The following is a 27,966-nucleotide window of genomic DNA, read 5'->3' on the forward strand; positions in this document are numbered from 1 at the left end:
TAATAAAGATAAATCTAATACAAGTTTATTCTGTAATTTTTTTTGTCAAAAACAAGACAAATGTATAGAAACGTCCAAGAAATTTGTTTTTAAAAATGAAGCCAGGCAAATTACAAAGTATTACTCTTTTTAAGATCTCTTGGTACTGAATTGTGCTCAGTACAGTCTGTTTAACTGCAGTGTTCCCTCAGCACAGTCCCATTATTCTATAGCCTCTGAGTTTGCTTCATTAACAGTTGCATTAATCACTCTTCTCTTCTCCTTGATAATGTCTGTATTCTGGCTTCAGCTCCCATGTGTTTTTGTGGGTCCCCTTAACATTGTAGATGCCTATTTCTCTTAAAATTTCTTTCAAGTATATCTGAAAAGAAACAAAAACATTTACATTACAAAGACAGGCAATTACTGTAGTTCTAATTGAAAACAACGCACATGATCTGCCAACCCACATTTACACTGTTAATAAAAATGATAATGAAATAATCTGACAATTACCAATAACAATTTCTTTATAAGGTTTAATAGTATAATGGAACTAACTTCTGACACTCTGTGCGATTAGTTGTGCAATAATTGCATTTTGAATGAATGTCTGACAGGTTTTAAATCCCTTGACTACAATACATATTAAAACAGAAGTAGATTTAATAGTCAAGAATGCATCCTTGGAACTGGAGAAGGAACAACTGAGTCACAACTATGACAGTTCTTCGGTTGGCCTCATTGTTTAGTTTAGAAGTGCAGCACCTTTAGCGAGCTGAACTCAGGGTCAGAGGTTGGGGCAGCAGGTGCTTGGAGTGTCACAGACGCAGTATTCTTAACATCCCAGGAAGGAGGATTATAGAATATCTATAGAGCACATGTAAATGCAAAGCATTAATACCCAGAGGTCGGGAGGCAAGAAGGATCCCACAGCATACTGATTTGTTGGGAGATTAGAAAAATCAAAAGGCTGCAAGATGCCGAAGATACCATATGCTTTACAAATTTGGTGAACACCAAAATTCAGTGTGAACCATTTTATTTATCTTTCTATTGGACAATACTACAACGCTACAAAGGAGTCCGAGTGACGAAGTGCCTTCAACTTCAAAGGCCCAGAAATATGGCAGGAGGTCACGTGTTCTGATGGTGAGCTTTTGAGAGTAGGAGTTTCAGGAGGTGACTGTACGTTGTCCCAATCACCTCTATTGATACATTAGGGGAGTAAATACCTGAGAGGGTGAAGAGCTATTTCAGCTAAAGGACACTGTTGGCACAAGAACAAATGAGTATAAAACTGGCTGCGAACAGATTTAGGCTGGAAATTAGAAGGTTCCTAACCATCAAACAGATGAAGCTCTGGAACAGCCTCCCAATACAAGTTGTGGAAAACACTTTAATTAGTTTGAGAGAGCAGGACAAATTTATGCGTGCAACTGCATGACCGTGTTGCTTCTGATGGCAAGGGGCCGGGCTTAGCAGCCCTGGAGCTCATTTGTGGTTTATATCTTATGCTCCTAAAAGCTCATGTTTTAGCCAGCCACCTGTGGGGGTCAGGAAGGGATTCCTTCCTCCCCGCCACACATGTATTCTGGGATGTTTTTGTTCTTAATCTTCTTTCTCTGAAGCAGCAGAGATGGCTACAGCTGGAGATGGGCCATTGGATGGGGAGGGCCAGGGCCTTAAGGTGGCTTCAAACATCCTCTCTCAGATGCTTGGCTGGCTGGTTCTTGCTCACATGGCCATGGTCTAAGTGATCACCATAGGTGGGATTGGGAAGGAATTTCCCCCCAGGTCAGACTGGCAGTGACCTTGGAGATTTTCCACCTTCCTCTGCAGTGTGTCAGTGCAGCTCACTTCCCAGGATTATCTGGGTATATCTCATTTCCCTGCCACGGCAGGGGCCTCAGGCACAGGTGCACCTTGGTCCCTCCTATTCCCTGCCTGTGGCACATAATAGTCTAGTCTATTTTGGGCTGTTATACTTTGGTCTAATTTCAGTTGTTGGGTTTAGTGTTGGTGGCCTGTGATATAGAGGCGATCAGACTTGATGATCTGGTGGTCCCTTCCTGCCCTTAAACCCTATGACTATGACTCAGCCTATTGGCAGTACTGCTCGTTTACTGGATCCTCAGCTGCTTCTGGATGTGCAGATGATACCAGTGACCAACAGTGCTTTTTTCCCCATCTGCTTTTAGCCAGAGGTTGCAACCTTTTCTTTCAGATTGCTACAGTGATCCAAACTTTTGTCACCTCAAGTTTGTACTTAGTGCCAGTATTCCACAGGATTTGTTAAATATCAACATTCAATACCTCAGAAAGCATCTTAGCCAATTGTTTTAAAACTCTTGGGTGAAAATTATATGGTCCGGCAGATTTTAAAATGTTTAACTTTAGTAGTTATTTAACATCCTACCTAATTACTGTCAGAATAGTTGTGATAAAAAAAAAGTCATCCCTTTAAGATGTGAGTATATCATCTTGCTTTCCTCCAAATAAAGAACATGTATGTATTGAAAAATGCCTTCCCTTCATCATTACTTACAATTTTACCAGACCCACCTACTAACAGACTTGTACGATTGTTAGGATTTCATTTGTTCCAGATATATATTTTTTTTAATTGTGGTTATTGGTCCATAATAATCTACCCACGACTTTATGAAAATATTTACCATTTAAATTATTGCAGTGCCCGGAGTCCCCAGTCAGGATCATGGCCCTGTTATTCTGGCACTGTATAAACAGAAGTAGATATTGGTCCCTGCCCCAAAGAGCTTACAAGCTGCCTAAAGCTAATCATCTTTTTGACTGTGAAATAGTTAACAATTATTACATCTAAAGATCAACTACAAAGAAAAAAATTGGGGTTGTGGTCTCTGTTGCTTCTTTATAATGTATATTGGAAAGTTTTGCTGTTTTTTCATTTTTTTTTTTTTTTTTTTTAAATAAAGGATTAGATATTCAGGTACTGCCTATCCTGGAATACTATAGCAACCACAGTTTGAGAATCACTACATAAAATTTATATCCTGACATAGGTATAGTGTGAGCACTTTCAAACTCATTCTACAAAATGTATTGATCTGTGTTTGTTAGAACTTTTACAGCTTTTACATCTCTAGTGACACTAAATGATAACATCTGCCTAATCCTTCTCTTACAGCTGAGCCCATGGAAAGCAGACATTTGTTGATACACCAGCCTACCCTCTCATCCTTGAGTAATTTTATCTCCATCCCATGTTTTACTTGGAGCAGAGACTGAGATGAACATATGCAAGAAAGATTTGGCCAATTTTATTTTTTGGCTTTAAGAACCTTAAAAAAATGTGCTCTCTATCTTTTACAGATTCTGATCATTAGTATTCTCCCACATCAAAATTTTACTAAGCAAAGCATAGTCTATCACCAGTTCTGTAACAATGTTATTCTAATTAGATTTATGTAGGAAAATCGTTCTTAAAATCCATTCTGAGGATATTTAAAAATAATTTCCCCTTTATTATGTAATGATTATAAATAAACCCGGATTAATAATTGACCACACATACAAACAAGCTACTTTTTCATTATCCTTTTTAGGTCTTCAATTAAAATGATCATTGGTACAAATGGCAAACAAAGAACACAGCGTTCATTTTGTACCGCATGGATGACTCTTCAGTGTCTGAGTTTTAAGTGTCATAGAGCACTAACCCCAGCAGGTGGCAGCAATGGATTAAAGGAAACTGAGATGCACATTACTGAGTACAGATGAGCTTCCCTTCAAACAACATACAGCTGCCTTCATACACCTCTACCCCAATATAATGCAACCCGATATAACATGAATTTGGATATAACGCAGTAAAGCAGCGCTCCAGGGGGGCGGGGCTGCACACTCCGGCGGATCAAAGCAAGTTCGATTTAATGCGGTTTCACCTATAATGCGGTAAGATTTTTTTGGCTTCAGAGGACAGCATTATATCGAGGTAGAGGTGTATTACAAACTTGACAGACTTTTCAGCTGCCTGAGTGAGTATTCATATATGATTCTAGGCCATGCAGATCAATTATGTGAGCTTTTTGTTAAAATGATACTGGTAGCATGCAGTATATTTTCAAAAACGTGCATGCCGTATGTACAATTAACAGGATCTGCATGCAAGTGGAATTGCATTGAAGTGAAGCACGCACATGTGGAATTAGGCATGCATTCATTTTCAACTCTTGTGCACTCGTGCATGGGTAACTTTGCACTTCATAGCATGGCTTGAGAGTGCTTGGGACTAAGACAGGGGGGCAAACTATGGCCCGTGGGCCGGATCCGGCCCCTCAGGGCTTTGGATCCAGCCCGCGGGATTGTCCCTGGTGGCGAAGTGGCCCCCGGGAGTGTGCGTGGGAGGGGGGTGGGGGGAGGTAGAGGGCTCCACATACGTTGCTCTTGCCTCCAGAAACTGTCCCCCACAGCTCCCATTGGCCAGGAATGGGGAACCGCAGCCAATGGGAGCTTACCTGGAGGCGCGGCAAGGGCAGCGCACGCAGAGCCCGCAGTCCATACCCCTGCTCTGAGCCCCTTCCTGCACTCCGCATCCCTCCCGCGTCCCAACCCCCTTCCCTGAGCCCCCTCATATGCCCTGCACCCCTCCTCTGCCCCAATCCCTTGTCCTGAGCCCCTTCCTGCATACCGCACCCCCTTCCACACCCTGCACTTCCTCCTACACCCCAACCCCGTGCCCCAGCCCTGCATACAATTTCCCCACCCAGATGTGGCCCTCGGCCCAAAAAGTTTGCCCACCCCTGGACTAAGATCTATTTATGGAATCAAGGCCAAATTCTGCCCTTGAATACGTGCACAGCTACCACTGAAGTCCATGGAAATTAAGCACAACAAAAGCTATATACCCACCTAACCACATTAAGCAGTTATTGGATTGATTTGATTAATTTATGGCTTAGAAGAGAGGTTACACAACTGCAAAATGCTTCTGTGGAACAGAAAGCATAGCATGAGGAATACAATACTTATAAGCATTTCTCAACAGACTTCATAGAACTAGGCACTTTGTTTTATTTACCTTGTATGCAGGTGGATTCTGGAGTGGTAGATAAAATCCCTGCATCCCCAAACCCTTTGAAAACAACAAAGCATTCTCCATATCCGTACACATACCCTTCTCCCTGCCAGCGCCAAAGACTGGAGAGCAGGGATTGGGAACTTTGGGGATTAGTAGAAATGAGATTTCTTTGCCAATCCTAGAGTCTCTCTCTTTAGTGTAACTCAAAATTATATCAGAAAGTAACAAAGGAAGTCTCTCTTGTGGGAACAGTAAAAACAAGTTCACAAGAATAATGCAAAATAGGACTGACACTGAGGTCATTAGCTTGTTTTTGTTTCACTTCCGTGCTTGAGAAACTTCCCCTTGTTTTCAGTGAGTCCTGTGTTAGAATAAAGAGAATAAAGTAACTGGTAGGGGAACCTCTCCCTTTTGCCACAATTGGGGGGAGAGGGCAGGAAGTTTGGGAACAGAGGGTAAAAGGTAAACACTTCATAGGAGCGCTGATTCTAAGGTTTCTTTTGATTAGAATAAAAAGGTGTATTTTAAGAATGTTTTAGGTAGCAATGTTCTAACTAACACATTCTAAAAACCACCCTTTTTCCTCGTCAAGAGAAACTAATGGGGAGTAGAGCTGCAATATTATCTCCCTTGATCAAAAACTCACAGACCGCAACTACCCGTAATGTAAACCAACACTACATTTAAAAGAAAAGCACTTGGATTTTCCTTCAATCTCCATCAAATTTGCACTCTAGCACAAATCCTTAACAGAGACGTCAAATGCTTTCCTATCATTTATATACTATCAGATCAACACATCTGACTGTCACACATTGCATGCTTTTGGGAAGTCATTTTGCCGTAACATTGCTGAGGTTACTGTTAGGGTTAAGGCTCGATGAGGTTGGGCTACATATTGATGTTAGATATCAGCTGGAGATGGGAGCTGAAGCCTTCAGGAGTGTCGGAGTGTGTTACAGGCACTATGAAGACGAAAAGGAATAAACAAGTCTTTCCCCTTAGCTTATTTCAAGGCTTTTAAGGTTCTGGGCGGATGGGGTGTGTCCTGTCACAGGCTTAGCTATCACAAAATAGTTTTTGTTAGCTAAATTCCTAGTTTTTCCTCACAGCTTTGGTGTACCTCAGTGGAAAAGCTCACCAGAGTCAGGGATAAGAAATGGTGCCCCTCTCTACAACTCAGAGAGAAAAAATGTTCAGGCTGTTCGTATGTTGACCCTCTGGAAGAGGGAGAGAGACTGTGATATGCCTCAGTGTATTCCTTGGGTCGATATAACATTTTATGCCCATTAAAGTTACTGAAAGCAAGTACACCAAGAACAACCCTTTATGTTTAACAGTGACTACATGAACAGTCAGCAGCTCTTCCCTCACTGTCTTCTAGGTTGGGATTCATTGTTGTTATCAATGATAAATAGCAAGGACATTTAAAACAGCACCAAAGAGATGAGATTTGAATCCCTAGTGTCCTTTCCCATTTCAGAGTAATTTCCCCATGGCTATGGGGTCTCTTTGGAGAAGTGGAGGGAGAATGTGCAAACCTCTTTATTTTTAGCCTCAGTCAGTAGTTTCTGGCATTCACACTGTGGCAGATTTGTCATCAAATTAAAATGTGATGGGTTCAGCTTGGCACATATTTTATGTTATGGCTAAGAAGTTATAAAATATTTTGTAGACAAACACTATCAATGTATAACTGATATTTAGGAATCAGCACATGAGGAACAACAATGTTGCCAGAGGACTGGTCTCAGAGTTTTTTAGATTTAATGCAAAAGGGGTGCAAAGAAAAGGCAATCCCATAGGGGGAAAACTGCCAAAAGACACTATTTTTTAAACTCTTATTCTCAGTGTATCAATTCACTTTTCACCAAACCACCATGAAAAAGTCAGACAGTGCTCAAAGTTTATATTCTATCTTTTGGGTTTTGCCACTTCAAAGAGATTTTTACAAAATAAAGGGTTTAAAGCTTCTGTTAAAACTGAACTCCGTAACACAACCTTAACTAAGGTGCTGTCACCACTCCATCATAATGGATCTACTATACAAAAACTGCTGCTGTTACCTAGAAAATGTAAGTTCTTGGAACAACTCTTCCAACAGCAAAATACTGAGCAGAGAAGTAGTTTAGTTAAAATTACAAATAAACCCCATCCCCCATTGGCTCAGGTCCTTCTTCTCAGTCCGAATCCAGAAGGTCATTACAAGCAACTGTTCCCCCATCTCTAAAGGCCTCTCCTGCAGAGTCAGACAAAACTCAAGACTCCACATTATTATTAATGGTTGGAGAGGGTGAAATGACATGGGCTGAAGTGTCAAGATTAGGCATGTTATAACTTGATCCCCCTTCTCTCCTTTACACCTAACCTAACTCCATCTCCCAGCTTTCACAATGCCTAGTGGAAATTAGCATCCAGATGGCACAATGAAGTCATTAAAGAGAATTCATCTACTCACTAATATCCTGCATTGGCTTATTATAGCCTAAGCATCCTTTGGATTACTCAGTGCTATTGGATGCTCAAATAGTCATGGCAACTAAGCCACCCACTTTCATCTGTGAGTGGTCTGGAGACTGCACTGGGTTGTGCTATTGCACTTGCTCCTGGCCAAGTGATCCATGCCTTTGGTGACCGTCAAGCTGATTAGTGGAACTCATCTCTTGGAATGAAACCATGTGCCCTGAAAAAGCTCCAACTGGAAGAAAATGCTCCCATTTTCTGTCTGCTTACCAACACCGATCATCATGAGTACATCACTCCATTCTCTACCATCTGCACTTGGCTCCCCTTTGATTACACAGTCCAATTCAAGGTCTCTGTTCTGATATTCAAAACCCTCCTTGGCTTTGGTTCTGGCTGCCTAAGGGTATGTCTACACAGAAGAAGAAAAGAAAAAAAAAAAACTGATCCACAGCATTGAGTCTCAGAGCCTGGGTCAACTGACTCAAGCTCATGAGTCTCACACTGCAGAGCTTAAAAGAGCAGCGTAGACATTTGGGCTTGGGCGGAAACCTGGGCTCTGAAACCTGATGAAAGGGCAGGAGCCTGAACCTCTACTCTGATATTTGTAGCCCTGCAGCATGGGCCTGAGTCAGTGGGCCCAGGCTCAGAGACTTGCTGCCATGGAGGGTTTTTTTTTGTTTTTTTTACTGTGTAGCCTACCCTAAAAGATCACCTCTCCCTCTGTGACCAATACCTCCCAAAACAGCTACATTCCACTGGAACAATTACACTGTTAGATTAGACTGAATGCCTAAGTATTAACACACAAATGAGCATAATAAATATACCAGTCTGCATCTAGAATTCCCATATCACTACAAGTAAGTTTTATGCTGGTTTTTTTTTTTGCAGTCTGAAGCAAAATTGTAAGTGATCAGGGATTCAAGGCAACTTCCATAAATATTCTTCCTTTATGAAGAGAATGCCTTGAAAATGCTGAAGCTGAAATTAACAACAAAAGCAAGAGTCTCCTTGGGCAGATACAGAACCATTATAAAGGACGTCAATTAATTAACTTGCCGTGTTTCACTGAATACACAGCACTCATTACAAAATTACTTGGCAACAAACAATAAGTAGATAACATTACTGAATCATACCGCTGAGTCTGAAAAAGTAGTCAACTACATCATTCAACCAAAGATAACCTTCATTCCACACCCCTAATTGATGTTAAAACTCTATTTTTAGAATCTGGTTGTGGATTCACGGACTTTTGTGGAAGGGGATGCTAGATTATTTTCTGCCCATGTATGTACATATGTAGAGAAGGCAAAAGTGTTCAGATGATCTTAGATGCATGAATTGTGTAGCTTCAATTCATTTCTCAACTTCAGGCCCAGGATTTAGTTCCTGAGCCTTTGCTTGATGGCTCTGTCCACTTTTAAATCTACAGGGACAGAAGTGAGTGGTTTCTTTTTAGAGAGACTTCTTTTTGAGTATAAGTGCACCTGCAAATGCTCCTGATATCTGGATGGCCTCATCTGCCATTTGTCTCAAATGTTCTTAAGGCCAACTGATTATCAGTTTCACGTTGATTTTTTGCTGTCACACAGTAAGTTTTTTCTCAGTGCCCCACATTACACCCATTTTTTGTCCCCCTTCTTTGCTTTTCCCATCCTTCTTTATCCCTTTACACTTGCCCTTTGCTTCAGATCTTGCTCCCTAATATAAAAGAAACTTTTTTTGAAGTGAAGAAAGTGATAATGAAATTAAACCTTCTCTAAACCCATTGAAACTAGTAGGAGTTGTAGCAGTCTCTTTCCCTGATACGTGCATATAAGTGCCTCTGGTCAGAACATAATTAAAATTCTCCAAGAAACTTGTTGCCCATCTATTACAGATGATTATAAAACACTCAAGCATAATCAATATTATGTGCAAGAGTTAATTAATGCAATATGAAGGAAAACAAGCATAGAAAAAAGTCAGGAAATTCCAAAATTTTAAAGTTTTTTTTAAACACAATGTTAACTTGGCTACATTGCACATTGTGTATATTTGAAAACTCTCCCAAAATAAAATACAGCACAGTTGTGCAACTTCACCAAGTTAAAGCCTCCAAATATAATATTATCTCAAACTTGTGGCACATTAAATTGAGAAAATTAAGAGCAATTGAAAAGTATGGGAGGGAGAATGCTACTATCAGTGAATGCTACCGCTGTCAGCAAAATTTGAAAAAGGGCAACAGAAACAAACAGGAACTCTATTAAAAAGCCAAACTGGAAAACTCTAGTCTACAGCAATACAGAGTATTTGATAAACCAATCCCCATTGACAGAAAAATAAACAGTAATGAGAAGAATATGATTTTAGAGCCACTTTTGAACTTCCCACTGCTCAGGTTAGAAGGAAGATTACATAGGCTGCATTGGTAAGGAAGTCTGATGTCCTGGCACAGTATCTTCCAGTGGTCTGGCTGAAAAAACTCAAAATAAACTGAATCACCAGCTACTGCTCATTGTTTTCTGTTCTTCAGCAATATCCATTATTTTAATGTTACCCCATGACATTTATTACATGCACTAAGAGCTATGGGATCAGACATTACTGTACCAATATTGCTCAAATATTTTATTGCTGCAATAAAAAAGGAGCCCACCTAGTAAACCATTCACACACAAAGTCTTTCAATTTTTTGGTTGGGAAAAATGTCTCCAAAATTTCAAAGACTGAAGTTACAGCATAAGAAGCTCTTACTGCTACTGCATTTTTTAAGGTCTGAGAAGCCTCAATGCAGTTTTTTAAATGGAGAGTGAAATGTTAGTGTGGCATTATAGTGAAAACATACTTGGGAAGCTGCAAAGTGCATCAACATCTAAGCTCTGAAAAATGTTTTTCAAAACTAATGAGGAATGCAAAAACACTTGAGAACAAGTGGTCTAAGCTTAAGTGTTAGAAATAATTATAAATAGTCCTCACTATTAGCCATTTATAAAAAAATACAGTTCAAATTAGACACAGTAGTCCTATTCTTTAGTCAATATTTTATTGTTTACACACCAGACAAATTCTGTTCTTTGTTATTTATTCAGTTTAAGTCTGGAACAACTCCAACAACTTCAATGGAGCTCTATATTTAGATCAGGGTAAAGGAGAGTAGATTTGGCTATTATCATAGTGTAATTTGTGTGTGTTTATATTGTTTTGAAGTAAAAATATAAAATGTATTCGAATTCACAAGAGACCTGCTCTGTGTTTATAGGACTTCAGAATAAATATAATGTCGGATCCAACATATACCAATGTACTCTTCAAAAGTGTCAGAAGGATGCTATTTAAAATCACACATAAAATACTGGCATTTATTTGCTATTTGATTAACTAAGTTTTTGACTGTTTTGCTCAGTGAATTTTAAACATTAACACCCAGTGAAGTAAGCATCAATAGATTAATTCTAACATAGCTGAAAAAAGAATTGGCAAAACCTTTTAGTCAATTCTGAAAATAACCACAGCATTTAGAAACCTAGAGGAAAAATTACATACCAAGAAAGTCTTAAAAGCTATTTTAGAAAATCAAGCAGCGAACACTTAGGCAGAGTTTAATTAACAGCCAACCTCTTTACAATAAATAAGAAGAGAAAATACCTATTCAACCTGTTGGCGTGTGCGCGCGCGTGCAAAGCAGAGCTGCTATGGCAACAATGAAGCCACAGTGGGTAATAGGAACAGATACTATATTTTTGGAAAAAATGTTTCACACTAGAGATTAATGTCTATGGGCACCGAGAAAATTGGCACATTGGAATGAAAATAGGCTGAAGGGCAGGAAACAAATAGCTGATAGCTGCTAATGGAATTGTTTCCATTTAGAAAATGCTTACTAGAGATGTACTTAAAGGAAACACAGTTAGAAACTTAGCATGATAATTTTGTGTGGGGGGTAGGTGGCATATTGAAAGAACATTTCTAAGTTATCACTACACTGGATATCATGTGAACAAAGAAGAAGGCAGCCAAGCACAAGCTGTACTATCACCACTAATATTTGGGTGTAGGGGAATCAGCAAACAAAGATGGCAAACATCCATCAAAAAAGTAAAAAGGAAGAGGCAACTATATAGCACGTTCTTCTGAACAGACACTGCAGAACATACTGAGAGGGAAAGGGTTTAACAGCTGTAAAATCTTGGTAGTCTTCCGATAAACTTGCAGGTTCCACTCAAGGGAACAGGAAAATGTGATACTGGGTTGGAACAGAATATAATTTTAGGTAGATTGTATCATTAAGAGTTCCATGGTTAAAAGCAATAGAGCTCACGGAGATTAGAGTAATTAATTAATGTAGATCCACCACACTATGAGCAGAATATAATTTCTTTCATGGGAATAAAACAAAAGTGACAGATATTATTTAAATTGGTGTAGAGCCCAGATTGTGCTATGTGCTTTTCAAATATAGAAGATGACAAAGTCCCTGCTTCCAGTAAGAACAGCCTGAAAAGATGAGGACAAAAGGTGTGACTAAGGGGTACAACATATAAGCAAAGCAATCAGGATGATGATAGGTCACACATTACTGGTACATTTTAATCTTTTTTTTTTTAAATTGAGAACACACGATTCCCTTCCCCATTCCCTCCACACAACTCAGCCCTCATCTTCCTCCAACACCAACTCTCAGGTTGTGTCCCTACACCCTCCCCCTCCCAACAGATGAAGAGTTTACTCGTACAATAAATAAATGAAAGAGAAATGGATGAATTAATCAGCTTGTTTCTTCTTTGTGTTGCAGAATAAGTGAGCCTTCATGTACCTGAATAAGAGAATCATGGCTTTGTGGCTCTGCTCAAGGAGGTCATTCCATCATGGGGGGAGGAATAGCTCAGTGGTTTGAGCATTGGCCTGCTAAACCCAGGGTTGTGAGTTCAATCCTTGAGGGGGCCATTTAGGGATCTAGGGCAAAAATGTGTCTGGGGATTGGTCCTACTTTGAGCAGGGGGTTGGACTAGATGATCTCCTGAGGTCCCTTCCAACCCTGATATTAACATTTAACTGGTTACATTTTTTAAATAACTATTTGCTCACATATCTCCACATTTGATACTTATTGAGTGAGCAAAACTGACGTGTATTCACTGTATTATAATAAGGAATATAGGGATCTAAAAGTTTTATGTTATAATTTGGGCCACTATTTCTGTTGTGTATATAACACGGAGTGCTGGAAGGAGCTCAGGAACATAGCTAGAGCTGCTGCAGTTCCTACTACTGGTCTCCAGGGATTGCTATTGTGTTCAGCAGGCTACTTACAGTTCTGGGGCAGGGCTGGGGGGTGCACAAGGGAGAGAACCAGGGAGTTAAGACAGGCTGAACAGCAGCTCTGCACTTCACGATGCTTTGCTAAGGGTATCCATAAAGACAGAAATCCCAGGGAACTGGAGAAAGAGGCAAAATCCTGTGGGTGCAACTGCTTTTCCACTTCCCCTGCCAGAACTAGCAGGGCATAAAAGGCAGCCTCTCCCTTGCAGAGGGCTGCTGGCACTTGCCAGAAGGCGCAGTTGGGATCTGCCAGGATGGGAAAGGGAAGCAGAAAATAAATCCAAGGGCTGGAGTCTGTTGGGGGATATAGAACAGAGTGAGGTCGTGGAATGTCATTTCATCAAGGGAAAGAAGGGACAGGGCTACTCCCCCAAGGCCCATTTTTGAGTATGTCTTTGTGTGTTTCTTTTCATGTTTTATTTTCATCCTAAACAGTCACACACACAAATGAGGTAGGAAAAAAGCCAGAACTTCCCCATCTCCCCCCAAAAGTGGAATTTTAAAAGTTTAAATGTTGGCAATAATGAGAATATTTAATATTAAATGTATTTGGGGCCTGAAATTACGATACATGACTTTTTTCTACCTATTTACATAGATACATATTCTGATTTCTAGCATTAAAACACAGAAGCCAAACATAGAAGAGATCTATTATTTTACCCATCTCTTTGCCAAGGGAGGATTTAGTCTCTACAATATTTCGTATCTCTTTAGTTCTGAATAAATGTATCTTAAAATTTTGTGCCAACTTACCTCTCTTTACTATAAACACACAATAAATACATTTAAAAGGTATATTTTTAAGACTATGTATTGTAAGTATAAAATGCACATTCCTAATATAGCAATATATTTTGTAGTGGTCATTACTGAAAAATAGGTTACGAAGGCTGTTATAAACACCTACATACCACAGGTTGTTTGGTTATGTCCACCAAGTCCTTAATGTTGTAATACTGGTGTTTTTCAAAGGCAGAAAAAAGCATGTCCAACACTTGCTGCTTATCAGCCCGAGCTCGTTTTCCATCTTCTTTTTTCTTTTTTTCATACTCAATCTGTTAATTAAAATATCTTTTTTAAAAAAAGATGTACATGCAACACATTCTCTGGGTATTTCTCTGAACAGAGTACTACAGTATTTAATAAGAATAAAACATTTTGCAGCTACATCCTGCTTTTCCTCTCCAAAAAATCAACGTGTGGAATGATCAATCAATCCTTAGTACCTCTATAACATAGATAAATAATAACCCCACTTCACAAATAAAGGAACAGACAGAGAGAGATTAAGTGACTTGTCCAAAACTAGAGAGAGTTCACATCCCAGGGTCAGAACAGGGATATGAATTCAAAAGTTCGCAGTGTACATCTCTTGACACAGTCAACTTATTTTCATTTTCTGATGCATTTTGGTGATTTATTACACTATAAATTATTCTGAAAGCCTATGTTTCTTAAATTTGAGAAATCTTCAAAATAGCAGCAAGTCTGCAACATTTGCAAACTGCACCAGTCAATAAAGTGGGTTATAAAATACCATCTTGATTGCCAAGACCTACAGCAGAACAGCTGGACTCCACAGAAACTATAGAATGTGGACAAAAATCCAGGCAGTCTACTTTTTTGTTTTTGTTTTAGTTTTAAATAGTACACTGAGACATTTGTATCCAAAGCACTCCACTGAAAATCCAACAGGCAATGAGCTAGGACCTCCTGCAAATACTGAAGAGATATTATGGCTTTCCAACATCTTATAATCCTCTTAAACTACATGGTGAATTTAATTTCATTCTGTCTAGTACTACCATAGCACTGTCCCACACAAATAGATTTTTGCGTCAGAAGAAAGCAAGCACGATAAGATTAGACACAGTCCAGCTACAAACTCATCTGCAAAAAAATTATAGATATCTTCAAATTAGGTAATGACAGAACCAAGTGTGGATCCTTTAACTATAAAGCAAACAGAATTAGGGACCCATTCATTTGATGGAAACTTGTTACATAGATAAAGAACGTGGAGTTACAGAAGTTTTGTTGTAACAAGTTTACTCCTTTAACCTGTGTCTTGGGTATCATGAGCAGAATATTTGGAGTTAGTGCTTCCCCTTCCCTCCGAATTTTGCAAGCAGCTTCCTCACCAACGCAATCAACCAGCTCTGTGCTGCACACATTTCTGTGGTGATGCAGGAACCAGAATGGAACTGAATAAGATTTGCAGGTTACACTTGTACCATAGAGAAACACTACTGTACCTTTATCTTTAAAAATCAGTTTAATTTACTATGGGACTACAAATAATATAAAGCTCCTGTTGGAAATTGCTGTCTCTCAGCTTGGTTTCTGCCAGAATCCTTCCCTTTGGCTGTTTCATGCTCAAGTACAGGAATCTATTGTACTGTGGGACTCTTTAAAAACAGCATTGAATAAAAACCTCCTCTATTGAAATCTAACATGTCCTTCTGGCCATACTTTCTGCAAAAGATTAGTTTAATATGCTTATACACTTAGAAATTCAGGAAGTGGGCTCAAGGATGAATGAGTATTGGTCCCTCTGGGCAACAAGAATCTTCTTCATTAATTCAAAACAAAACAAAAACGTTGAATGAACAGTTTTGCTTAGGACAAGGTCAGTCTTTAGGTAGATGGTCTCTTACTTACATAAACACTAGTGATCAGTGACACTAGAGCTGAAAAATGTGTTAGTCATTGGTCACTTTTGCCTTTTACCTTATTTACTGCAATGTAAATAAAAATTTAGATGACTGACCCTTCCCTGTCCATTGTGGGGAAAAAAGGCCATTAATCACCTCTCAAAGCTGCTGTGAAAGTTTACCAGGCCAGTCATTAATATTGGTATTACTGTAGTGCCCAGAGGGACCTCCTAATCCTGTCAATAACTTGTAATTATTTCCTAGCATATAGCTGATAAATACACTGTTAGGCAAGAACAGGAAAATGAATGGGACTTCTTTTATAAGAGAGTGATAACTTTGTGTTGAGGGACTCAAGGACCGGCACTGTCCTCTATTGGGAGAGGGGGTTTTCCAGCAAAAGTAGCCACAGCAGAATCAACTTTGTGAAAGGCAGCTCACTTCTTGCTTTCTCGAACAGCACCTTGCTAATCTTGGAGGAATCAACTAAGAGGCTGAAATGAAAATTGGTATCATCAATTAACTTCTGACAGCAGGATGCAGTGGGATAGCAGCACTAAATTATAACTCAACATGTATGAAAAGCACCTCTAGCTCTTTGGAGGGATGCAATTCAGTGATGTTTCATCATAAGATAGGAAAGTCCTTCAAGAGCAAAATGCTTCAACTGATAAGGAACTGTCTCTTGAAGGGAGTCCTCAGGGAAGTCAGGTCCATGTGGCATTTGGCAAATGGGGACAAATGCAGAGTAGTAGTAGAGGCCCAGGCCATTAGCCTATAAATATATCTGAAGTGAGTTTTTACATGACACACAGGGACGTAGCCAGGGTTGCAGCCGAGGAGGAGTGGCGGCAAAAAAAGGCGCTAGTCCTTCGGTGGCATTTCGGCGGCCCTGCGCATGCGCCGAAATGCCGCCGAAATATGGAGCGGTGCATGCGCAGGGCCACCCCGCTTCCCCATCCAGAGCGCTGTCCGGGCCAGCCCGCAGCCCCGTTCCGCCGGCCGGCCGGAGCGCCGGGAGCCGGCCAGCCCGCGGCCCCGTTCTGCCGGCCAGCCGGAGCGCCAGGAACCGGCCAGCCCGCGGCCCTGTTCTGCCGGCCGGCCGGAGCGCCAGGAACCGGCCAGCCCGCGGCCCTGTTCCGCCGGCCGGCCGGAGCGCCAGGAACCGGCCAGCCCGCGGCCCTGTTCCGCCGGCCGGCCAAAGCACCACTTTTGGGGAATGTGGGGTCAGGGGAAGCGGCCGCTTCCTCTGAACCCCGCTAGCTACGCTACTGATGATACACCCATAATATATAAGATATCATAAGAAGAGACACAGGGACTGGGAACAACATAAATTTAACAGGTGGACCCAAAGAGGTTTTAAGTGTAAGCACTTTCTGAACCTAAAGCTTGGCAGGAGCAGGGGAGGGATTATCTGGTCATGCTATGGCTGCCACAAAGGCCTCTGATATTAGAAAGGCCAGGTCCAGTAGGAAGGAGAAAGGAAGAGGATAGCTCCAATTGTGGCTCCTTTAAGATCCTGGGATCCTACATAATAGAAATAAGAGACAGACTTGTTGAAAGTCTCTGGGTAAGGATAAAAGGGGTAAAAAACAAGGGTGATGTCATGGTAGGGGGTCTACTACAGACCACCTAACCAGGAAGAAGAGGTGGATGAGGCTTTTTTTAAACAACTAACAAAATCATCCAAAGCACAGGACTTGGTGGTGATGGGGGACTTCAACTACCCAGATATCTGTTGGAAAAATAACACAGCAGGGCACAGATTATCCAACACATTCTTGGAATGTATCGGAGACAATTTTTTATTTCAGAAAGTTGAGAAAGCTACTGGGGGGAGGCTGTTCTAGATTTGATTTTGACAAATAGGGAGGAACAGGTTGAGAATTTGAAAGTGGAAAGCAACTTGGGTGAAAGTGATCATGAAATCATAGAGTTCATGATTCTAAGGAATGGTAGGAGGGAGAACAGCACAATAAAGACAATGGATTTCAAGAAGGCAGACTTTAGCAAACTCCGGGACTTGGTAAGTAAAATCCCATGGGAAGCAAGTGGAAGGGGGAAAAACAATTGAAGACAGTTGGCAGTTTTTCAAAGAGACATTATTAAGGGCACAAGAGCACACTATCCCACTGCACAGGCAAGATAGGAAATATGGCAAGAGACCACCCTGGCTTAACCAGGAGATCTTCAATGATCTAAAACTCAAAAAAGAGTCCTACAAAAAGTGGAAACTCGGTCAAATTACAAAGGATGAATATAAACAAACACCACAAGTATGTAGGAACAAAATTAGAAAGGCCAAGGCACAAAATGAGATCAAACTAGCTAGGGACATAAAGGGTAACAAGAAAACATTCTACAAATACATTAGAAGCAAGAGGAAGACCAAGGACAGAGTAGGCCCGTTACTCAATGGGGGGAAAGACAATAATAGAAAATGTGGAAATGGCAAAGGTGCTTAATGACTTCTTTGTTTCGGTTTTCACCAAGAAGGTTGGTGGCGATTGGACGTCTAACATAGTGAATACAAGTGAAAATGAGGTAGAATCAGAGTCTAAAATAGGGAAAGAACAAGTCAAAAATTACTTAGACAAGTTAGATGTCTTCAAATCACCAGGGCCTGATGAAATGCATCCTGGAATACTCAAGGAGCTGAAGGAGCTGACTGAGGCGATATCTGAGCCATTAGCAATTATCTTTGAAAAGTCATGGAAGACTGGAGACATTCCAGAAGACTGGAAAAGGGCAAATATAGTGCCCATCTATAAAAAGGGAAATAAGGACAACCTGGGAATTACAGACCAGTCAGCTTAACTTCTGCATCCGGAAAGATAATGGAGCAAATAATTAAGCAATCAATTTGCAAATATCTAGAAGATAATAAGGTGATAAATAACAGTCAGCATGGATTTGTCAAGAACAAAATGTGTCAAACCAACCTGAGAGCTTTCTTTGACAGGGTAACAAGTCTTGTGGAAGGGGGAAAGCGGTAGATGTGGAATATCTTGACTTTAGTAAGGCTTTTGATACTGTTTCGCATGACCTTCTCATAAACAAACTAGGGAAATACAACCTAGATGGAGCTACCATAAGGTGGGTGCATAACTGGTTGGAAAATCATTCCCAGAGAGTAGTTATCAGTGGTTCACAGTCATGCTGGAAGGGCATAACGAGTGGGGTCCTGCAGTGATCAGTTCTGGGTCCGGTTCTGTTCAATATCTTCATCAATGATTTAGATCAGGGATCGGCAACCTTTGGCCCGCCGCCCGCCAGGGTAAGCATCCTGGCAGGCCGGGCCGGTTTGTTTACCTGCCGGCGTCCACAGGTTCGGCCGATCGCGGCTCCCACTGGCCGCGGTTTGCTGTCCCAGGCCAATGGGGGCTGCGGGATGTGCTGGCTACCGCTTCCCGCCGCCCCCATTGGCCTGAAGTGGGAGACCGCGGCCAGTGGGACCCGCGATCGGCCGAACCTGCAGACGCGGCAGGTAAACAAATCGGCCTGGCCAGCCAGGGTGCTTACCCAGGTGGGCCGCGTGCCAAAGGTTGCCGATCCCTGATTTAGATAACGGCATAGAGAGTACACTTATAAAGTTTGCGGACGATACCAAGCTGGGAAGAGTTGCAAGTGCTTTGGAGGATAGGATTAAAATTGAAAATGAACTGGACGAACTGGAGAAATGGTCTGAAGTAAATAGGATGAAATTCAATAAGGACAAATGCAAAGTACTCCACTTCGGAAGGAACAATCAGTTACACACGTACAAAATGGGAAATAACTGCTTAGGAAGGAGTACTACGGAAAGGGATCTGGGGGTCATAGTGGATCCACAAGCTAAGTATGAGTCAACAGTGTAACGCTGTTGCAAAAAAAGCAAACATCATTCTGGGATGTATTAGCAGGAGTACTGTAAGCAAGACATGAGAACTAATTCTTCCGCTCTACTCTGTGCTGATTAGGTCTCAACTAGAGTATTGTGTCCAGTTCTGGGCGCCATATTTCAGGGAAGATGTGGAGAAATTGGAAAAAGTCCAGAGAAGAGCAACAAAAATGATTAAAAGTCTAGAAAACATGATCTATGAGGTTTGTTTAGTCTGGAGAAGAGAAGACAGAGGGGACATGATAACAGTTTTCAAGTACATAAAAGGTTGTTACAAGGAGGAGGGAGAAAAATTGGTCTTCTTAACCTCTGAGGATAGGATAAGAAGCAATGGGCTTAAATTGCATCAAGGCAGGTTTAGGTTGGACATTAGGAAAATCTTCCTGTCAGGGTGGTTAAGCACTGGAATAAATCGCCTAGGGAGGTTGTAGAATCTCCATCATTGGGGATTTTTAACAGCAGGTTGGACAAAGACCTGTCAGGGATGGTCTAGATAATACTTAGTCCTGCCTTGCATGCAGGGGACTGGACTAGATGACCTCTCGAGGTCCCTTCCAGTTCTATGATTCTATGATAATCTGATGTCTCTTCAGTGGCAAAAGTCCATTATCCTTTGCCTGCTCTTGAGTCTGGTGACTTCAATAACTCAAAAACATAATTGTTGAGAATTTGGGCATGAAAGGTGGACAGAGCCTGTCATTGCAGGTTGCATGATTTTTCCAGAAGAGTACCACTGACTTATTTCCTCTAATCCTTTTAGGAATTTTCTGTTCCTATCAATCACTCAAGAACCAAACCAAACGACACCCTGAGGTGGAAGGTCAAACTAAAGTGAGAGAAAAAAACAGTCTAAGGGATTTTTTGAAGCAAAAATATGAGCTAAATCCTCCTGCTGTTCATTCTGTGGAAGGCAGAACATAATTGGAAAAGCTAATGGCAATCTCAAGACAACCTATGAAGATGCTCAACAATTCTGCAGCATCCTTGTACCTGTACAAGTGAGATTTAGAGAAAACTTGTTTAGAGACTGATTATCTTCACTTGGAGAAACAACCTGTTAAAATTTAATGCAGTCAAGCAAAAATGCTTACTCTGTAAAATGGACACTTTCTACACAGAGGAGGAAAGCAAGTGATCTTGCACCACATTATTATGAGGAGATCCTCAAAACAATCCCCACTGCTGTTAGCCTTTTATGGGACTATTTTATCAAAGGTTCTCAAATACTGCAATATCTAATTTTCCCCCCCAGGAAAATGTTATGGAACAGTATGCATTTTGTTTTTTAACTGAGCTGAAATACTACTAGTTTATTATCTGCTAAATGACAATGGACAACATTTCTGTTTCTCTGCTATCTTGCAATTTTATAGGCTAATTAATTTCTTCCCATTGGGAGCTTTCATTTTGCATTCTCTTGATTATCTAAGCCACAGAGGAGTGCTCTCTATAAAAATGCAGCTTGAGTACTCTAGAATTCATAAGTCATTAATCTATACAACAATTCACATACAAAAGTGATTATCACTCCTTACTTCTTAGCAAAGATTACATAGCTGAGCACTCTAGGAGTGAGGTCTTGTATTGTTAAAACATCATTATTTTGTTGGAAACATTCAGTTATTTTCAATCGGTATCTCAGTCATGTTAATTAGCGATGCTCACAATTAGCTTAAAACTTCAGCAACAGCTCCCACTGCAGTGTAGGAGCACCAAAAGCAGTGTGAATACTGCTATTTATTTTTTTTAATGGTATTGCTGTAGCATTCTCTCCACAGTTGTGAGGACTGACATGACAGTTCATATAAAGTTACAATGCCTCACTTTAACTTTATCCATCTTTTGTAACAAGATACGTCGTGCAAGAGAACCAAAACAGTTTGTGTGTGTAACTTGATATACATATACACTGTATAAACTAAATTAATATTTTCTTAAATTTAAAAAGCTAAAATATTAAAATATATTTGGATATCATAGGGGTGTAGTTTTGGGATGGGTTGGTAAGCACTGAAGTTGCTGTTTTATCCCCTGCAATTCTTTACACAAGATCAATTTTTCTTTGTTTACCTTCACAGTGTGTCGCTAATCTTACTGGAAGGTTGCCAAGATTCCCTATTTGAAGGCGTCATTAATACAGACACGTATTATATTTCTTCAGCAGATGGTTAATACAAAGACGATGAAAAAGACGTGATAGGTGAAAGTAAAAAGTTTTCTCCAAAAAAAAATTTGAAAGAAGCTTTAAAAAGGTTCTGTATTATTTTCAAAACTCCTTTTTTTAAAATAAAGAACTATTCTGTAGTCAGTGAAACACCCCTACAATTATCATTTCAGCCTGCAAAGACACTACTCTAGCGAACAAATAAACGCAATTAATTTAACAATGAAATTCACAGTCTAACTCAAAATGGCTTTCTTGGTCTGCCCAGTATTCTGAAGTACAACCAAATGTGCATTTGCTGAAGAGATTTCACGCTGCGTGTTGAAGTAAGGTCTTGTCTACACTCTAAGCTTTTTCTGAAAATTGTTCTACTCTTTCAGCAACAGTAGGAGCATCAGTGTAAGACATGGTACTTGCAACTTCTGGTGTTTCAATCATGTAGTCTAGCCATGCTGTGAGCAGGGTTACATAGCATGGTGGTAAAAATCTATGAGATCAGCCTATATTTAGTACTCTCACTGTTAGCACAGTGGAGTTATACCAATACTATACCACAGGTGGGAGAGTTTCAGACATCCTCAATGTAAATGCAGCCAAAATGAATCAGGTTGAGTCAACCTGGAGGAGTTCTGTGGACATGCATAAGCAGAGAAACGGAAGTGGTAGGCTTTGTGCAGAGAGACTGGGAAAGCAAGGTCCATGCCAACAATGGACAGAAAAGAGGTCTCCAAGGGAGACAGCAGCAGTAAATAGGAGCAGTCACAGGGAAAGAGAGGCTAATGACAGGCAGGGCTTGCAGCTGATTTGAAAGAGGAGAGAGAAGCTACTAAAGGAAAGGAACTGACAGGTGAGGGAAGAGAGTGGTAAACAGTGATGGATGCTGGAAATGGGGAGTGATGGCAGTACAAGGGGAAGCAACCGTCTTAGACAGATGGTGAAGGGCTTTGGGGGCTCAAGTCTTTCAGCCTGACTGGAAGTTCTTCAGTATCTGAAGGCCAAGGGATGTCTACGTATGTGGGACAGGTGTCTGGGACTGGTAATAATATGGATGAATACCCTTTAAAGAAACAACACTGTTTCCTGTTAATGTTCTCTACATACAATTTAATTCCCTACCACTATATTTTGTATTGTAAAGTGCTGTTTTCCCACTTTTGTTTATAAGCGCTTGAAATTAATGTGGTCTGCTAGTCTGCAGAACCACCTAAATGGAGCACAAATCCCTAAAATATTGTCTGAAGCTTACATAAATAGTGAGTACTTCAGAAAATTTCTCAACAAGGAAGTGGTGATATTTATTAAACCAACATCAAGATGTTTACAGCTAGATGGTGACTAGCCCTGTATGGGTGCATATTTAGAGGGGAAAAGGGATAAGACATTTTCCCGAGGGGATAAGAGCGAATTGGGCTCTTGTTGCGGGAAGAGCATGCAGCACCTTTTGAAAGAATGTATCTAGGACCGCCACGGCCCATGCTACAACATCAGAGACAATGCCTCTGAAATGCCCTTTCTATGTTTTTAATATAGTGCCCATCATCATAGTTTCTAAGGGATGAACAAAATTAAGCCCCAAACCAAGAGCTTTTCATTCTGTTTCTATGAGGGAAACAAATGTCTCGGGACCCCATCACTGCAGGCAATAAGTTACATGCTACAATCTCACTCTTAGGGCTCAGGCCTCGCAAAATAATATTGATCTTAAAGTCAGTCAGATTTCAGGCTTGACTTATTGACCAATATTGCTGCAAAAGCATCTGACAAACAATACAAGTCTTACTGCTAACAAGGCCACGGTGAGCTCCATACACAGCAATATCTGCAAGATTCAATTTAAGACTTCAAGAGACTTGGGAAATTGAAAATAAATACTATCTGACCATGATTTGATAATACGATCCTCCATATATTAGGTGTTTATCACTCTTGTTGTGGTACAAATGGTTGAAGATGATTAGGTAAAGTTAATTATTTTGCACTGCACATTAAAGTAATAACTTTTTTAAAAATTAACTCAGAGGTGAAGTCTTATTGACTGCATTATCACCCAACAGATATTCTGTTTATTTGCATTGTTAAAACAAACAAACTGAAAGTGATGTAGACACAGTTAGTGGAGCCTAGAGAGCTTTGTTAGCGTATGATAAAAGACGGTAAAGCAACAGAAGTTTCATAGCCGTGAGAACATTGTTAGAACACCACAGGCATGCATTTATAAATATATAAGGAGAAATTCCCTTCCCCAAAGAACTAAAACTGTAAGTTACAATTACCAGTTACAATAACATTACAATTACAATATTCTAGTGAGAAGGCAGGGTTTAATTTCATTTTGGGAGAGAAAGAATCTCTCCCCTTCCATTCTCATACTGATGGATGAGGGATGTCATTAAAAAAAATATGAAGAAAAGAGATTGCAGATATCACTCCCCCCGCACACCTCCAGTTCTTCTTCCGACCCTTCCCTTTTGTACCTCCCATCATGGGGCGGGAGAGGGCGAAGAGGTGGAGTTATACTCATGTCCCACTTACTATGCACCTTCCCGTCAGTAGCTCCACCCCTTTCATTTGTTCTGTTCCTTTCATTTTTGCCCTTCCTGGGAGTCTCCCTCTTCCATGGTAGATGATTGCCCTTCTTCCCCCTTCCCACATTACTTCATATTTTTCCTTTTCTTTCCTGTCCCCTGGTAACTGCTGCCCTTATTAGAGCAGTATGGTATAACTGAGAATATGGGATGAGTTTAACAAAATAATTTCAGACTGAAAAAGCCAGGAAAAATTTAACTGAGAGATCTTAAAAGATTGTGGAATGATCTTTAAAGAGAAATGGGAGAAGACTCACCATTTGGGACATCTAAATCTAGATTCAACGGACTGGAGAAGTAGAAAACAGTCCTGCACTGGCATTTGGTGGGGAATGAAGGAGGGATGATATGATGCAAGTGATCTATTTTAATAGGCTTTTTCCATCAGAAGTTCTACAACTAACCATACTGGATACGTACCGTATGTCTTCTGGATGTTTATATCAACATGACCAACTGTGCAAAATGCTAACAATGTTACAATTTGGGTACTCCAATATTACAACCACATTCTCATTAGGGGTACGTCTACACAGCAACTAGACATGGGCAAGCCAAGTCGGGCTCATGGGGCTTGGGCTACAGTGCTGTTTCATTGCTGGGTAGACATCTGGACTTGGGCTGGAGCCTGGGCTCTAGGACCCTGTGAGGTGGGAGGGTTCCAGAGCTCAGGCTCCAGCCTATGGGCGGTGGGTAGGGGAGGCTGCGGAGGCTCTGCCTCCCCAAACAGCCAGGCATGGCCCCACCCACACTGCAACCCCAGGGCCCCACTTCCCAGGGTTGCGGCAGTGCCGCGTGCTCTCCCTCCTGGCACGCTGGGGAGGCTGCAGCGGCGCTGCTGTGCGCTATCCCTCCTGGCGCTCCGAGGCTGGGGGAGGCTGCGGGCACTAGCCAGCATGGGACAGGGACCGGCAGCCACGGTGGGGAGGATCTGGGTTCCGGGGGCATGGAAGGGGCTGGACCTCGGGTGGAAGGGGTGGGAGTCTGGGGGCTAGCCGCCCCCAGACAGTGGTTCACACGGCGCCCATGCTCCAGCCCGGGCCCAGAAGTCTACATAGCAATGAAACAGCACCTCAGCCCAAGCCCCAGGAGCCCAAGTCAGCTGGCACGGGCCAGCCATGGGTTTCTCTTTGCCGTGTAGACGTACCCTAGGAGATCTAGTAACAGGCTGGGGGGACAACTGTGTTACAAGACTGTTGAAAGTTGTAGTATCAATAGCATCATGACTGTAGTCTATAACTAGACTAAAACTTTAGGGCTTGTCTACACACAAAAGTTATACTGTTTTAACTACAGAGGTAGAGTCAAAGTAGTATAGCCCCCTAATATGGTGCGATGTTCTCTGATTAAAATAGGACCATATAGATCATTGCTGCAACCACTGTTATATATTTGCAACAAATCTTGTACGAAATGTGGCATGTAAGATGTCTATGGAAAGGTTATGATTTGCTGAATATAATTATACTATTTGTATACATGTATCATTTTTGTATTTCAAGTTATGAGTACTGGTGCTATACCTGTATTTCAAATGTTTGCTTCTGGAATAACGCCCACAAGGTAGTTAGCCAGCGCATCTTGGAGGGACTATTCAAACTGAGTGGCCCATCAAAAGGATACTTAACTCACAATGGACCATGGGAGATGACCATCTAAACTGAATGGACTTTCCTGTGAACGTTCCATCTGAAGTATAGGTAATGGCTTCCTGCTATGACTAAGCGAAATCAGGCATGGACATGTGACTTACCCATGTGACTCCAAACTCCCATCTTTTACCTGTAATTTTCCATTAGCTGTGCTGAGGGCTTTGTTTGAAACAATTGGTTTCCTTCCACATGGCAGAAACTATAAAAGGCCTTGGAAATCCCTTCAACTTTGCCTCTTTCTTGGTCCAGCCTCTTTCATGCTCAAACCTCTGGACTATGGACTTATACTATTGGGAGCATTCTAACCAAGGGACTGAGGTTCTTCCAATGATTTGGAAGCAACCAGAGACTTAACAAGCCAGCAGTTTATTCCATTGCTGCTACAAGCCTGAACCAGATCTTTGCAATTATTGTATGTATTTGATTCCTTTAACCAATTTTAACTTTCACCTTTCTTTCTTTTTATAAATAAACCTTTAGATTTTAGATACTAAAGGTTTGGCATCAGTGTGATTTTTGGGTAAGATCTGAGTTGTATATTGACCTGGGTGTGTGGCTGGTCCTTGGGATCAGAAGAACCTTTTATTTGATGAGACTGGTTGTAAAGAACCACTCATCTTTAAATCCAGTGTTTTGGGGGGTGATACGAGGACTGGAATATTTAAGGAAACCGATTACCTGATTTCTTGTTAGCCAGTGTGGTGAGACAGAAGTTTACTGTTGTTGCTTATTTCAGTATTGGAAGAGGAATAAATTATACCAGGATAAGGCACATGCATGCTGGTATAACTGCATCTACACTAAAAAGTTTACCAGTATAACTATTTTGGTAAAAAGTCACATTCCTAACTGGAATACTGGTATGAAATCTGTGCGTAGATCAGTCCTTAGACTATAGCTACTACAAAAGCAGTGTGCTCTGAGAAAGGAATGATTCTTTTGTGACCTCTTAGAATAGGTTGTCTACACTATGGGGACTACAGTGGCATAGCTACAGCATCATAGCTATGCTGCACTAATCCCGTAGTGTAGACGCAGCCTATAGTGACAGAAGGGGGTTTTCCATCATTGTAGGTAGTTCACCTCCCTGAGTGGCAGTAGATAGGTTGATAGAAGTATTATTCCGTTGACCTAGCTGCATCTATACCAGGGGTTAGGTTGGCATAGCTATGCCACAAATGGAAGTGAGTTTTTCCTACCCAGAGAGATGTGGCTACATCAATCTAAATTTTAAGTGTAGACCAGGTCTTAAATTGGATTGTATTCTAAAATAATGGTTGTGTACCATACATGTTGTCATTTGTTTTATGTAAATAAAATCTTAACCAGAAGTACAAAAGAGCAAATGACTCATACGTGACTAATTCTTAGTGTGATTTAATTTTAACAATGTTCCTCGCATACAACATCTAAGTTGCTTATTATAGATGCATACATACAAATTACACAAAAAGGATCTTTTAAGAAGGAGGGCATTATAGCTTGTATTCATACCAGATGACACTGACCTGCAAAATGGATGTAATATTATTAGAGTAATTGAAACAGAAAATATGTACTATGAAGGAATAATGATGCAAAGATTTACCAATTGTTTCCCGTCATTCAGGAAACTCGCTGCAAAGGCTTAGAAGTTAAAGATACTTCCTTAGCCTTTTACATCTGCAGAATACATTATTGTTATTATGCATGACCCAAAAGTGGAATGTACAATCTCATGGTACAGTGTCTCTGCCCTTAAGGCCATGAAATTGAATTTCAGACATGACTAAAGATGAGAGGTAATAAAAACAGCAGAAAGAGGTTGTGGAAGGAAAAACAGGAAGGAGAGTTCTGCTATGCCTCTGCCATGCAACAAAGAGGAATTAGAATCAGCAGTTCTTAGCCACTGGATTGGCGCTGAACTCCAGAGAGAAGGAAGTTATCCAGGAAACAAAACATATGCAGAATCTTTATACCATAGAAAAAAGGGATTTTCAAAGGCGAAGACTTTTGATATGAAAAAAGGCCACAGAAAGCCTGGACCTACAGGGGAGTCATTACATAGAGCAACTATATTCCTTAGAGACTTGTAGTGATTAAGATTAGCAGGGAAAAAGGTTAAAGTAACTTACATTATACTGATGATTAGCCACAGGTTTATAATTGGTTGTTACAGCTTTGTCCAATTGCTGTGATAGTCTTACAGGTTTAGAAGATTCTTCTATCTGC

The 27,966-nt window shown here is 40.8% G+C and overlaps 1 long non-coding RNA gene across 1 annotated transcript; it reads right to left on the reverse strand.

The window, feature by feature from the left end:
- Positions 1-27,966, reverse strand: LOC112111210. The gene is made up of 3 exons (XR_002908467.2): positions 27,870-27,966; positions 13,729-13,872; positions 1-361 (listed from the first exon to the last, which is right to left on the reverse strand). It is a non-coding gene; the product is annotated as an uncharacterized LOC112111210 (long non-coding RNA).

Source organism: Terrapene carolina, unplaced genomic scaffold (assembly GCF_002925995.2).
Source record: "Terrapene carolina triunguis isolate 2854851 unplaced genomic scaffold, T_m_triunguis-2.0 Scaffold17, whole genome shotgun sequence".
Taxonomy (NCBI): Eukaryota; Metazoa; Chordata; order Testudines; family Emydidae; genus Terrapene; species Terrapene triunguis.